This window comes from Eleutherodactylus coqui, chromosome 13 (genome assembly GCF_035609145.1).
Source record: "Eleutherodactylus coqui strain aEleCoq1 chromosome 13, aEleCoq1.hap1, whole genome shotgun sequence".
Lineage (NCBI taxonomy): Eukaryota > Metazoa > Chordata > Amphibia > Anura > Eleutherodactylidae > Eleutherodactylus > Eleutherodactylus coqui.
In genome coordinates this window covers 98,792,613-98,807,172 of record NC_089849.1, presented here as the reverse complement: position 1 = coordinate 98,807,172, position 14,560 = coordinate 98,792,613, and positions in this window count along the sequence as shown.

The window sequence follows — 14,560 nt, the reverse complement described above, 5'->3', positions numbered from 1 at the left end:
GGTATTCCTGTGCAAGTTATAGACATTGATGAGATCAATCCACTTATGTATCATATATCCCATGTGGGGTGTCAATAGGTGGCATTTAGAGTCATTATGTTGGGCAAGCAGGCTGGTGTGTAGTCATCCTGCTGCTGTAAAAATATGAAAAGCAAAGACTGCTACTGGCAGGGATTTGGACTACATATACAAAGCAGAGGCTATGAAAAAAGGTGGGAAAGATGGGGAGGATGTGAAGGGGCCATGCTGAAGATCTTGTTGGATCCTGGGAATGGCGAAAAGCGGTGTGAAGATCTGGATTCAGCGAATGATACTCCATGGAGGAGCCATAGTCAAGAAATAAAATAAATTGGGGTGTGGTAGAAATGGAAACTAGAGCTACATATACAAAGGAGAGCCTATGAGAAAAGAGGGGGGGGGAGACCTGAAGGGGCAATGCTGAAAGTCCTGTTGGATCCTGCGAAAAGCGGTGTGAAGATTTGGATTCAGCGAATGGTACTCAATAGAGGATCCATGGCCAAATAAAATCAAATAATAAGGGAGTGGTAGAATTGGAAAGTAGAGCAATGTTCATATACTGATCAATTTTTACCAGAATTTGGGCACTTGATACATCCAAGTGTTGGATTTGATCCACTTTTCAGTACCATTCCAAGGGCATTGGGGATCAGAAGATTTCCAGCTTGCAGGAAATGGCATATGCTGATTGAGCCATATTAAACATAAATAGGAGAGTTGCCTCTAGCATTAGGAACCATGAAACCTTTTACTTTAGTAATTTTTTTGGAGCACTGCCTCTCAGGGATAAACAGTATGACCAAATATGTGACATTGTACCTCCTGCCCTTCCACACCTCCAACAGATATCCCATACTGAGAGGTACTACCTATAATCCACAGGGATGCTGAGCGTAGACTATTACAAATGGTATAAACCCTGAAGATTTATTAACATGGTTATTACTGTGTTTCCTGAAAAATAAGACACTGTCTTATATTAATTTTTGTCCCAAAAGAGGCAATAGGTCTTATTTTACATACCTAGCAGGCTCGTTCCTGGTCCCTCCCGCTGCTCTCCACAGCTCTGGCGCAGTTCCTGCAGTCCTCGGCCGCACATACAAGATCACTTTATGGTTAGGGGATTCATAAATCCTGCTTCCACAAAGCAATGGCTGTGAGTGGTTCTTCGGGTGCTGCTCAGCCAATCAATGCAGCACTTAATGAACCAATGCAATGGCTGAGCAACGGCTGAAGAACCAATCAATGCAGCGCTCAATGAACCAATCACAGCCAACGGGTTGTGGAGGCGGAATTTATGAATTGGCTGAGCCACAGCAGATAATCAGACATAATGCGGGATTTATGCTGCGGCTCAGGCAATTCATAAATCCCGCCTCCACAATGCAATGGCTGTAATTGGTTCATCCAGCGCTGCATTGATTGGCTGAGCAGTGCCTGAAGAACCAATCACAGCCATCGCTTCACGGAGGCAGGATTTATGAATCCTGTAACCAGGAAGTAATCTTGTATGACTGGCCAAGGACTGTGGAAACTGCACCGGAGTTGTGGAGAGCAGGGGCAGGGACCTGGACCGAGCCTGCTAGGTAAGGTATTCCTATTTTATTTTTTTATGTAATGCAGCCAGGGCTTATTTTCAGGGTAGGGCTGCCCGAAAATCCTGAAAAACTAGGCTAAGGCTTATTTTCGGGGTAGGTCTTACTTTCGAGGAAACGGGGTATGAGAGAACTTGTCCTAAGGGAGAAGAGATGACCAATTGTCCTGTTGGGAGATACAGCTCTAAAGATTGATTGGTCAGCTCTAAGTGGAAAAGTCTAATTTGACATCCACTAGATGGCATAACACTCTCCAGAACTTAGAAGTAAACTGTAGTCCACGATCAGAGACAATGTGGAGTGGAAGGCCATGTAACCTGAAAATATGTTCTACAAACAGATATGCCAGGTGTGGCGCAGAGGGAAGAAATGGGCCATTTTAGAAAATCTATGTACAACCACCCAGATTACTGAATTACCAGAGGAATTGGACAGATCAGTAATAAAGTCCACGGTAATACGTAAAAGAAAAAAACTATGCAGAGACCCTGTACATTGGATAATAGAGATGAGCGAGCGTACTCGGATAAGCACTACTCGCTCGAGTAATTGGCTTTATCCGAGTATCGCTGTGCTCGGGTCTAAAGATTCGGGTGCCGGCACGGAGCGGGGAGCTGCAGGGGAGAGCGGGGAGGAACGGAGGTAAGATCTTTCTCTCCCTCTCTCCCGCCCGCTCTCCCCTGCTCCCCGCTGCGACTCACCTGTCAGCCGCAGCGGCACCCGAATCTTTAGACCCGAGCACAGCGATACTCGGATAAAGCCAATTACTCGAGCGAGTAGTGCTTATCCGAGTACGCTCGCTCATCTCTATTGGATAACAATTGGGCAACTCGCCTGGTGGAAGACATTGGGCACATGATAGACAGAAAAGCTCCCGGTACAGCTGCAGCCTGCTCCAAGGCAAGTTCCAGCAGGCAGACCTTGTGAGGATAAATCTAGGGGAGCCACAGAAGAAGAGAGATCGACGCTGCTTCCTTCACTACATCATGGTTTCAGCATTCCTTCCAGCAGCACCGATCTCTCCTCTTCTGTGGCTTCCCTGGATTTGTGGTAATGTGTGACCAGGGTGACTACACAATGGGCAGAGGGTAGAGTAAACCAGCAGGACATAAAAGTGATTGCTTGTTTCTGGCACAGACTTAGCAAGTGGACACATAATCTTTTACGTCTTTTGACATAGTAGGCAACCAATAATGGAGAGACATGAACTCAAGTGTCTTCTTCAGGCCTGGAAGACCTGCCAGTTTAGAATCCTGTCCCCAAGCAAGAATATGTGTCTTTTGGGAAGTCGGGGCAAAAATCTTTCCTGGGTGTCGGTCATGGAGATGAGTAGCATTTGTAGAAATGGTTCTTTCAGAGTTGACAATGAATCGAGGATGAAAATGCAGAATGAACTTCACCAGGCTAAGAACAGACCAGTGAACTTGCCGGGAGTTGAGATGTTGAGCGGTCTGAATATAGGTTACATTTTTATTATCAATGTAAATATGAAATGAATGAACACGCCTCCATTCTTCTTATAGGGTGAGTTTAATAGCAAGTAATTCTATCCAACGAGATCATTTCTCCCAAGTTGAATCATTTGGAGAAGAAACAGATTACATTTTTTCCTTTTGTTCTTTTAGTACAAGAGGGCTCTTACTCCCAGAGTGGAAGCGTCTACCTCTAGATAAAGTTCATAGTATCATTAGGCAAAATTAACCTAATTTTTGCTCTGATTTAAGAGCAAAAACTTGGGTTATGAGCCTGCTCGCAAGTCAATAAGCTTGCAAGCTTATACACGGGGGGCTGGCTTGGAGGGGTCTAATACCTACCACCGGCGTTCCGGTGCTCATGATGGTCGGCGGCGCTGCTGCAGCCTGCCGTGTCCTCCACACCGTGTCCTTCCTGGAAGCTGGGCTTGAATACCCCACCTCCAGCAAGCTAATGCTCTGATTGGTTAATCCAGCGCTGGGTCAGTCAATAAAAAACAGCGCTGGATTAACCAATCAGAGCATTAGCTTGCTGGAGGTGGGGAATTTAAGTCTCGCTTCCAGAAGAAATGCTCTGTTGGTGTGAAGGAGGACACAGCAGGCTGAAGCAGCGACGGAGACCCGTGCGAGGACCGAAACGCCAGCGGTAGGTGAGTATTGATTGTTTTTTTACATGTCGTGTAGTTAGGGCTTTGGGGAGGTCCGGAATAGATTAATGGCGTTTCTATTCATTTCAGTGGGGAAGATTGATATGACTTACGAGTGTTTTGGGTTAAGAGCTCCGTCACGGAACGAATTAAACTGTTAACCCAAGGCACCACTGTATATCTCAAATAAGTCACATGGTTAAAATTCACCATTCACAGATGAACACAGGTGACAGTATAGTCAATGTAATTGCAACATGACGTTTGTGTTTCAAGTTACCACCTTTCCTGAGGTTAGACAGCTATTCTATGCCTTAAAAGGACAACGCTGTGGTTTCTCCCGAAGGACCACAGCAAAATGATTGGATACTGTGGAGAAACTGATAGATGGATGGATGACATCTGATAGAAGGCGTGGAATCCTGATCTTAGAATTGGTGCAACCCACATACTGTTTGTACATGGTATAAGGTAGATCCCATTACCTGAGTTACAATTAATAAAGGATGATGTTCTGCCCTCTATGTTCATCACAGCTGATTTTAAAATTCTTCCATTTTGTAGCATGATTGCAAGCCGCACATGCATGGTGTCCGCTGGGATAAAAACCATCCTGGAGTAACTGTGTATTTAGTGTAGTTTGACTGCTGTGGAATAAACTTGGAGACAATATACCTCAATGTTCGGACTCGTTTAGGTATAAATAAATCTCACATTTGCTATTCAATGCATTTTGCAAAAACGCATCCTCATGAAGAAACGGTAAATGCTTATTGACTGTATTGACCATTTATGTAAATTGTGAAGAATGTAAAGAGTTGCTGCTGACTAATCCCTCCTTGATTTCTAGTATTGGAGGTACCATTTCAATCAGATCCGTCAATGCAGGACTATATAACTTTGGTCCTATTAAGGGTTCATTCCGGATATCCACTTTTCTCCAAATTGGAACATACTGGTGTTTCCGCTGTTAAATCTGACATTGCTAGAGCAGTCATGTTTGATCCTTATCAGCTCTCCAACAAGAATATTATTTTATCACTTAGAGCATGACAAGAATAGGCAACCAGTATTTTCTAAAAAGATATACTTTCTGAATAACTGCAGAATAGAGATGAGCGAGCAGCAAAATGCTCGGGTGCTCGTTACTCGAGACAAAATTTTCGCGATGCTCGAGGGTTCGTTTCGAGTAACGAACCCCATTGAAGTCAATGGGCGACCCGAGCATTTTTGTATATCGCCGATGCTCGCTAAGGTTTTCATTTGTGAAAATCTGGGCAATTCAAGAAAGTGATGGGAACGACACAGCAACGGAGAGGGCAGGTGAGGGGCTACATATTGGGCTGCATCTCAAGTTCCAAGGTCCCACTATTAAGCCACAATAGCGGCAAGAGTGCCCCCCCCAACAATTTTTACTTCTGAAAAGCCCTCATTAGCAATGCATACCTTAGCTAAGCACCACACTGCCTCCAACAAAGCACAATCACTGCCTGCATGACACTCCGCTGCCACTTCTCCTGGGTTACATGCTGCCCAACCCCCCCCCCCCCACACACACACGACCCAGTGTCCACAGCGCACACCAAAGTGTCCCTGCGCAGCCTTCAGCTGCCCTCATGCCACACCACCCTCATGTCTATTTATAAGTGCGTCTGCCATGAGGAGGAACCACAGGCACACACTGCAGAGGGTTGGCACGGCTAGGCAGCGGCCCTCTTTAAAAGGGGCGGAGCGATAGCCCATAATGCTGTACAGAAGCAATGAGAAATCCAATCCTGTGCCACCTCCATCAGGAGCTGCACACGTGGGCATAGCAATGGGGAACCCATGTGCCACACACTATTCATTCTGTCAAGGTGTCTGCATGCCCCAGTCAGACCGGGGTTTTTTATAAATAGTCACAGGCAGGTACAACTCCGCAATGGGAATTCCGTGTGCACCCACAGCATGGGTGGCTCCCTGGAACCCACCGGCTGTACATAAATAAATCCCATTGCATTGCCCATCACAGCTGAGGTAACGTCAGGTTTAATGCAGGTGGGCTTCGGCCCACACTGCATGCCCCAGTCAGACTGGGGTTCTTTAGAAGTGGACACATGCAGTTACAACTCCGTGTGGACCGACAGCATGGGTGGGTGCCAGGAAGCCACCGGCAGTACATAAATATATCCCATTGCATTGCCCATCACAGCTGAGGTAACGTCAGGTTTAATGCAGGTGGGCTTCGGCCCACACTGCATGCCCCAGTCAGACTGGGGTTCTTTATAAGTAGACACAAGCAGTTACAACTCCATGTGGACCGACAGCATGGGTGGGTCCCAGGAAGCCACCGGCGGTACATAAATATATCCCATTGCAGTGCCCATCACAGCTGAGGTAATGTCCGATTAAATGCAGGTGGTCTTCGGCCCACACTGCATGCCCCAGTCTGACCGGGGTTTTTAATACATAGACACTGGCAGGTACAAATCCCTAATGTGAAGTCCCTGTGGACCCACAGCATGGGTGGCTCCCTGGAACCCACCGGCGGTACATAAATAAATCCCATTGCATTGCCCATCACAGCTGAGGTAACGTCAGGTTTAATGCAGGTGGGCTTCAGCCCACACTGCATGCCCCAGTCAGACTGGGGTTCTTTAGAAGTGTACACATGCAGTTAGAACTCCGTGTGGACCGACAGCATGGGTGAGTCCCAGGAAGCCACCGGCGGTACATAAATATATCCCATTGCAGTGCCCAGCACAGCTGAGGTAACGTCAGGTTTAATGCAGGTGGTATTCGGCCCACACTGCATGCCCCAGTCTGACCGGGGTTTTTAATACATAGACACTGGCAGGTACAAATCCCTAATGTGAAGTCCCTGTGGACCCACAGCATGGGTGGCTCCCTGGAACCCACCGGCGGTACATAAATAAATCCCATTGCAGTGCCCATCACAGCTGTGGTAACGTCAGGTTTAATGCAGGTGAGCTTCGGCCCACACTGCATGCCCCAGTCAGACTGGGGTTCTTTAGAAGTGGACACATGCAGCTAGAACTCCGTGTGGACCGACAGCATGGGTGGGTCCCAGGAAGCCACCAGCGGTACATAAATATATCCCATTGCAGTGCCCAGCACAGCTGAGGTAACGTCAGGTTTAATGCAGGTGGTCTTCGGCCCACACTGCATGCCCCAGTCTGACCGGGGTTTTTAATACATAGACACTGGCAGGTACAAATCCCTAATGTGAAGTCCCTGTGGACCCACAGCATGGGTGGCTCCCTGGAACCCACCGGCGGTACATAAATAAATCCCATTGCATTGCCCATCACAACTGAGGTAACGTCAGGTTTAATGCAGGTGGGCTTCGGCCCACACTGCATGCCCCAGTCAGACTGGGGTTCTTTAGAAGTGGACACATGCAGTTACAACTCCGTGTGGACCGACAGCATGGGTGGCTCCCTGGAACCCACCGGCGGTACATAAATATATCCCATTGCAGTTCCCAGCACAGCTGAGGTAATGTCAGCTTTAATGCAGGTGGGCTAAAAATTACTAGGATTACAATGTAGGCGAGGGCCCAAAAAAATTGGTGTACCAACAGAACAAATCTACTTCAGAAAAATTGCCCATGCCCAACCAAGAGTGCAGGTGAAACCCATTAATCGCTTTGGTTAATGTGGCTTAATTTGTAACTAGGCCTGTAGGCGGCCCAGTTAAAATAAAAATTGGTTCAGGTGCAAGTTTCAACGCTTTATTGAATTGAGAATTGAAACGTATAAACATAGTTTACAAAAATTATATGACTGTGGGCCTAAGAAAAATTGCCCGTTCGGCGTGATTACGTGAGGTTTCTGGAGGAGGAGCAGGAGGAGGAGGAATAGAATACACAGATTGATGAAGCTAAAAGGTCCACGTTTTTGATGGTGATAGAGAACAATGCTTCCATCCGCGGGTGCAGCCTACGTATTGTTTAGGTATCGCTGCTGTCCGCTGGTGGAGAAGAGAACTCTGGGGAAATCCAGGCTTTGTTCATCTTTATGATTGTAAGCCTGTCGGCACTGTCGGTTGACAGGCGGGTACGCTTATCCGTGATGATTCCCCCAGCCGCACTAAACAAGCAAGCACCTCCAGGGCATACAGCGCAAGTTCAGGCCACGTGTCCAGCTTCGACACCCAGTAGTTGTAGGGGGCAGAGGCGTCACGGAGGACGGTCGTGCGATCGGCTACGTACTCCCTCACCATCCTTTTACAGTGCTCCCGCCGACTCAGCCTTGACTGGGGAGCGGTGACACAGACTTGCTGGGGAGCCATAAAGCTGTCAAAGGCCTTGGATAGTGTTCCCCTGCCTGTGCTGTACATGCTGCCTGATCTCCGCGCCTCCCCTGCTACCTGGCCCTCGGAACTGCGCCTTCTGCCACTAGCACTGTCGGATGGGAATTTTACCATCAGTTTGTCCGCCAGGGTCCTGTGGTATAGCATCACTCTCGAACCCCTTTCCTCTTTGGGTATGAGAGTGGAAAGGTTCTCCTTATACCGTGGGTCGAGCAGTGTGTACACCTAGTAATCCGTAGTGGCCAGAATGCGTGTAACATGAGGGTCACGAGAAAGGCATCCTAACATGAAGTCAGCCATGTGTGCCAGGGTACCTGTACGCAACACATGGCTGTCCTCACTAGGAAGATCACTTTCAGGATCCTCCTCCTCCTCAGGCCATACACGCTGAAAGGATGACAGGCAAGCAGCATGGGTACCCTCAGCAGTGGGCCAAGCTGTCTCTTCCCCCTCCTCCTCATGCTCCTCCCCCTCCTCCTCCTCTTCAACGCGCTGAGATATAGACATGAGGGTGCTCTGACTATCCAGCGACATACTGTCTTCCCCCGCCTCCATTTCCGAGCGCAAAGCGTCTGCCTTTATGCTTTGCAGGGAACTTCTCAAGAGGCATAGCAGAGGAATGGTGACGCTAATGATTGCAGCATCCCCGCTCACCATCTGGGTAGACTCCTCAAAGTTTCCAAGGACCTGGCAGATGTCTGCCAACGAGGCCCACTCTTCTGTGAAGAATTGAGGAGGCTGACTCCCACTACGCCGCGCATGTTGGAGTTGGTATTCCACTATAGCTCTACGCTGCTCATAGAGCCTGGCCAACATGTGGAGCGTAGAGTTCCACCGTGTGGGCACATCGCACAGCAGTCGGTGCACTGGCAGATTAAACCGATGTTGCAGGGTGCGCAGGGTGGCAGAGTCCGTCTTGGACTTGCGGAAATGTGCGCTGAGCCGGCACACCTTTCCGAGCAGGTCTGACAAGCGTGGGTAGCTTTTCAGAAAGCGCTGAACCACCAAATTAAAGACGTGGGCCAGGCATGGCACGTGTGTGAGGCTGCCGAGCTGCAGAGACACCACCAAGTTACGGCCGTTGTCACACACGACCATGCCCGGTTGGAGGCTCAGCGGCGAAAGCCAGCGGTCGGTCTGCTCTGTCAGACCCTACAGCAGTTCCTCGGCCGTGTGCCTCTTCTCTCCTAAGCTGAGTAGTTTCAGCACGGCCTGCTTGGCCACCGCTGTGCTGCCACGCCGCGCAACACCGTCTGCTGGCGACGTGCTGCTGCTGACACATCTTGATTGCGAGACAGAGGTTGCGTAGGAGGAGGAGGAGGAGGGTGGTTTAGTGGAGGAAGCATACACCGCCGCAGATACCAGCACCGAGCTGGGGCCCACAATTCTGGGGGTGGGTAGGACGTGAGTGGTCCCAGGCTCTGATTCGGTCCCAGCCTCCACTAAATTCACCCAATGTGCCGTCAGAGAGATATAGTGGCCCTGCCCGTCTGTGCTTGTCCACGTGTCCGTTGTTAAGTGGACCTTGGCAGTAACCGCGTTGGTGAGGGCGCGTACAATGTTGCGGGAGACGTGGTCGTGCAGGGCTGGGACGGCACATCGGGAAAAGTAGTGGCGACTGGGAACCGAGTAGCGTGGGGCCGCCGCCGCCATCATGTTTTTGAAAGCCTCTGTTTCCACAAGCCTATACGGCAACATCTCCAGGCTGATCAATTTGGCTATGTGCACGTTTAACGCTTGAGCGTGCGGGTGCGTGGCAGCGTACTTGCGCTTGCGCTCAAACACTTGTGCTAGCGATGGCTGGACGGTGCGCTGAGAGACATTGGTGGATGGGGCAGAGGACAGCGGAGGTGAGGGTGTGGGTGCAGGCCGGGAGATGGTCGTGCCTGTGTCCTGAGAGGGGGGTTGGATCTCAGTGGCAGGTTGGGGCACAGGGGGAGAGGCAGTGGTGCAAACCGGAGTCGGTGAACGGCCTTCGTCCCACCTTGTGGGGTGCTTGGCCATCATATGTCTGCGCATGCTGGTGGTGGTGGCTCCACGGCTGATCTTGGCACGACAAACCTTGCACACCACAGTTCGTCGGTCGTCTGCACTCTCAGTGAAAAACTGCTAGACCTTTGAGCACCTCGGCCTCTGCAGGGTGGCATGGCGCGAGGGGGCGCTTTGTGAAACAGTTGGTGGATTATTCGGTCTGGCCCTGCATCTACCCCTGGCCACCGCACTGCCTCTTCCAACCTGCCCTGCTGCTGCACTTGCCTCCCCCTCTGAAGACCTGTCCTCAGTAGGCTTAGCAAACCAGGTGGGGTCAGTCACCTCATCGTCCTGCTGCTCTTCCTCCGAATCCTCTGTGCGCTCCTCCCTCGGACTTACTGAAATTACTACTACCTGAGTGATAGACAACTGTGTCTCATCGTCGTCGTCCTCCTCACCCACTGAAAGCTCTTGAGACAGTTGCCGGAAGTCCCCAGCCTCATCCCCCGGACCCCGGGAACTTTCCAAAGGTTGGGCATCGGTCACGACAAACTCCTCCGGTGGGATAGGAACCATTGCTGCCCATTCTGGGCAGGAGCCCGAGAACATTTCCTGGGAGTCTGCCTGCTCCTCAGAATGTGTCATTGTAATGGAGTGAGGAGGCTGGGAGGAAGGAGGAGCAGCAGCCAGAGGATTCAGAGTTGCAGCAGTGGACGGCGTAGAACTCTGGGTGGTCGATAGATTGCTGGATGCACTTTCTGCCATCCACGACAGGACCTGCTCACACTGCTCATTTTCTAATAAAGGTCTACCGCGTGGACCCATTAATTGTGAGATGAATCTGGGGACGCCAGAAACGTGCCTCTCTCCTGATCCCGCAGCAGTCGGCTGCGATACACCTGGATCAGGAGCTCGTCCTGTGCCCACACCCTGACTTGGGCCTCCGTGTCCTCGCCCGCGTCCACGTCCTCTAGGCCTACCCCTACCCCTCAGCATGGTGTATTACCAGTAGTGCAGAAACAGAACGCTGTCATTAAATGTGCTGCTTATTGGCCTGTGGTTGGAGGCTGACTTCGCTTACGGAACGCACAGCAGAGCCAGGAAAGAATTTTGCGCAAGCCTGTAGTGAGACGTAGGTGCGTATGACTGAGCTATTGGAATTCAGAGCGCAGAAGCAGTCAAGTGTCAAAAGGCCACTAGTAGGCCTTAAGTATTTTGCTTCTATTTTTTTAAAGGCTGAGCTGAGACAGCAGACAGATACTGTAGGCAGCGTATATATGTATACTGTTTCCCTCTGGACGGGATGACGGTGGTGATGTAACGGGCAACGCAGAGCCAGGAAACAATTTTGCGCAAGCCTGCTGTAACACTTAGCTGCATATTAATTAGGACTACTACCCCCAGCAGACACGCAGTACACTGAAGACGGTCACAGGCAGCCCAAATATAGTATTTTTCCCAAATTTGTTTGAAAAAGCCCACTGCCTATATAGACAGTATATCTCTTTCACCTTTCCCACTGTCCCTGCCTCACCAGTACTGGCCCTATACTATGTACAATAACTGCAGACTGAGGACGCAATGCTCTGCACGCCCGATATACAAAAAAAAAAAAAAAGTGCAACACTGCTAAAAGCAGCCTCAACAGTACTGTACACCGTCAGATGTGGCCCTAAGAAGGACCGTTGGGGTTCTTCAAGCCTAAAATCACTCCTAACACTCTCCCTATAGCAGCAGCAGCATCAGCAGCACTTTCCCTGATCTATGTCAGAATGCATCTGTGTCGAGCCGCGGGCGGGGCAGATTTAAATACTCGGGTGACACCTGATCTCGCCAGCCACTCACTGCAGGGGGGTGGTATAGGGCTGGAACATCACAGGAGGAAGTTGTAATGCCTTCCCTGTCTTTCTATTGGCCAGAAAAGCGCGCTAATGTCTCAGAGATTAAAGTGAAAGTAACTCGAACATCGCGTGGTGCTCGTCTCTAGTAACGAGCATCTCGAACACGCTAATACTCGAACGGGTATCAAGCTCGGACGAGTACGTTCGCTCATCTCTACTGCAGAACCATAAAAAGTAATATCCAGGAAGTTAATACTGAACTTGTCATAGTCTGCAGTGACACGCAGATTCCTAGGAGTTTTGGTTAGTGTATACAACAATACTATCTGCATCCTTTTCGCCAGAAGGAGACAGTCTAAAAACAACCATGCCATCTGTTATATATATATATATGTCACATACTTATGACGAGGCACAAACATGGATGTGATTATTTTGCACTTAGAAGAATACCACAACAGGATGAGTAGAGAAATAAATAAATACTTAAATAGTCCACTGATAAAGATATGAAGGTTTTATGGTCCCTGAATTAGTGTTAGGTGGTCACCAGGCCAGCAGTGCTATCTCTGCTATAGATGTCTCATACTTCCCATTCACGCATGAATCCTTTTAAAGAATTTAGCCTGTTGTTGTAAGTGTCAAAAGTTGTTATAAATTTGTACTCCCAAATTCTTCGGGGGCTTTGTGATTTGAAATTGCCTTTAACCCCTTAACGACCAATGACGTACCTGGTACGTCATGGAGCGTCGGGGTATGTATGAAGAGAGGTTGCGTGGCAACCTCTCTTCATACAGTGCGGGCATCAGCTGTTTATAACAGCTGACACCCGCGGGCAATAGCCGCGAGCGGCCGCGCGGCCGATCGCGGCTATTAACCATTTAAACGCCGCTGTCAATTCTGACAGCGGCATTTAAATCCCCCGAACGATGTTCGGGGGTCCCGCGCGGCCCCCCCGCGGTGAGATCGGGGGAGCCTTGCACGTATCATGGCAGCCGGGGGCCTAATGAAAGGCCCCAGGGCTGCCTTAGCAGACTGCCTATCAAGCCGTCCCCGTGGGGTGGCTTCATAGGCTGCCTGTCAAAAAGCAGTATGACGTAATGCTATAGCATTACGTCATACTGCAGGAGCGATCAAAGCATCGCATCTTAAAGTCCCCCAGGGGGACTTCAAAGTAAAGTAAAAAAAAGAATCAATAAAGTTTTTTTTTAATTGAAAAAAAAAAAAAGTTGTAAAAGTTTAAATCACCCCCCTTTTGCCATATCTATTATTAAAAAATCTAAATAATAAATTAAAAATATGTATTTGATATCGCCGCGTCCGTAAAAGTCCGATCTATCAAAGTACCACATAATTTTTCCCACACGGTGAACGTCGTCCGAAACAAAAAATGAAGAACGCCAGAAATGCACTTTTTTAGTTACCCTGTCTCCAAGAAAAAACGCAATAAAAAGCGATCAAAAAGTCATATGTATTCCAAAATGGTACTATCAGAAACTACAGGACATCCCGCAAAAAATGAGACCTTGCTCAACTACGTCGACGGAAAAATAAAAAAGTTATCGCGCGCACAAAATGACGACAGAAAATAATTGAAAAAAATTTTATGTCTTTAAAAAAAAAAAGAGGAGTATAGTAAAAAAAAACCTAAACAAGTTTGGCATCGTAGTAATCGTACCGACCCATAGAATAAAGTTATCATGTCGTTTTTGTTGCCATTTGTGCGCCGTAGAAGCAAGACGTACTAAAAGATGGCAAAATGTCGTTTTTTTTCCATTTTACTCCACTTAGAATTTTTTAAAAGTTTTTCAGTACATTATATGGTACTTTAAATAGCACCATTGAAAAATACAACTCATCCCGCAAAAAACAAGCCCTCATACAGTGACGTGGATGGATAAATAAAGGAGTTATGATTTTTTTAAAGGGGGGAGGAAAAAACGAAAATGGAAAACGAAAAATGGCCGCGTCATTAAGGGGTTAAGTATAATAACTTTCATATGTTGTGTCCATAACTAGAAAAGTGCTCGGCCACAGGTAATTCTGTCTTTCCTTCTTAATTGTGTGGCGATCAGCTCTCATCCTCACTTTCAGTTTTTTTCCTGTTTCTCCAACGTAAAGCCCCCCAACAGGACATTTACCGCACAGGATCAGGTACACAACATCAGACATGGAACATGTGAATGTCACCGGGATCTTATAGTTCTGCTGTGTGTTAGGGATTTGTATCCTGTCTGCATTCCGTACATGTCAGCAGGTCTTCCTATTTGTCTGCCAGAGGGCATGCACTCCTGACTATAAAGCTCCTCAAATTTGGGGGTTGCCTGTAACACAGGAGCGGAGGATCCGGGAAAATGGTTTTCAGACAGTCATCCTTGCATAGTATATGTTGGAGTTTCTTTGCGGTTTTCCTTAGTACCTCCAGCTGTGGACTGTAGGTCACTACTAGAGGTACATCATTGTTTCCTTCCTTCGCTGTGTATCGTAGTAGTTGATTCCTGGGTATCCTGGTGGCTCTGGTGATTTGGTCATCAATTGAGGTGGGATGCTAGCCCTGATTTAAAAATGTCCTTTTAAGATGGTATAGATGTTCCTCTCTGTCTGATGGGTTGGAGCAGAATCAGTTGTATCTGATTGCCTGGCTGTAAACGATGGACCTTTTGATGTGTTTGGGATGGGAAGTGTCCCATCTGAGGTATGTG